At 34.8% G+C, this 793-nt stretch overlaps 1 protein-coding gene across 1 annotated transcript in view; it reads right to left on the reverse strand.

The window, feature by feature from the left end:
• The window catches only part of LOC108692328 (TPR-containing protein DDB_G0280363-like), an 8,135-nt gene that overhangs the window by 1,401 nt on the left and 5,941 nt on the right, over positions 1 to 793 (reverse strand). The gene's annotated exons all lie outside the window — the stretch shown is intronic.

Consider the following 793-nt stretch of genomic DNA (forward strand, 5'->3'; position numbering starts at 1 on the left):
TCATACTATTCTGTCGAATATATATTCCACATTTTCGGAGCGGAAGTGTGACGTTTTGCTTTCACTCGCGAGCGATCGCGCGAACAGAATGAGGGAAATTGTTTTTACGCGACCATACGTAGGACGTAAGCGCGACGGTGAACGCGACATAAAAGTTTTTCGTTTAATTTTTGGTCCCATCGTAGGTACAGGGTATCCGGCACGAATTTATCCCGAATTAACTGGTCAATATAACTATGACGCAAATTATAGATATTAGCGCGTATTAAGAATCTACCTACAATGAAATATACTTCATTGTAGATTAAAATGGAAAACAGATTTTTGCGCAATATTAATATATTTAAAAATTAATAGCATTAACATGAGCAGAGCATGATTAAATACAATCAGCATTTAAATGCAATAAAGAATATAGGTATAGAAGAGTATTAATTTAATTGGTCCATTAATTATTAGTTAATCAACTAATAACTAAATTAGCAGTATGTGCAGAGAAAGAAAAAATATGTATAAATATGTTGTCTTAAATAATTTTAGATGAATCAAAATAAGAGAAAAATTTGAAAAGAAATGTTCAAACGCAGATTCTTAGTACGAACCATCGTGCATGCCCCTTCGCAATTATTTTCCAGAAACGGAAGAGCGTTTACCTGTCGGCTTCTCGGCTTCCTACGCTCGCAGGCGTACTTCACTTTTATTTGATCGTTTCTCCGTGCGGCAATACGTTCTGACCTAAAGAATCTACTAAATAATCTTACTCTCTTCGTCGCGCATTTTTATTTCTTCTTAT

This window comes from Atta colombica, unplaced genomic scaffold, assembly GCF_001594045.1.
Source record: "Atta colombica isolate Treedump-2 unplaced genomic scaffold, Acol1.0 scaffold7, whole genome shotgun sequence".
Taxonomy (NCBI): Eukaryota; Metazoa; Arthropoda; class Insecta; order Hymenoptera; family Formicidae; genus Atta; species Atta colombica.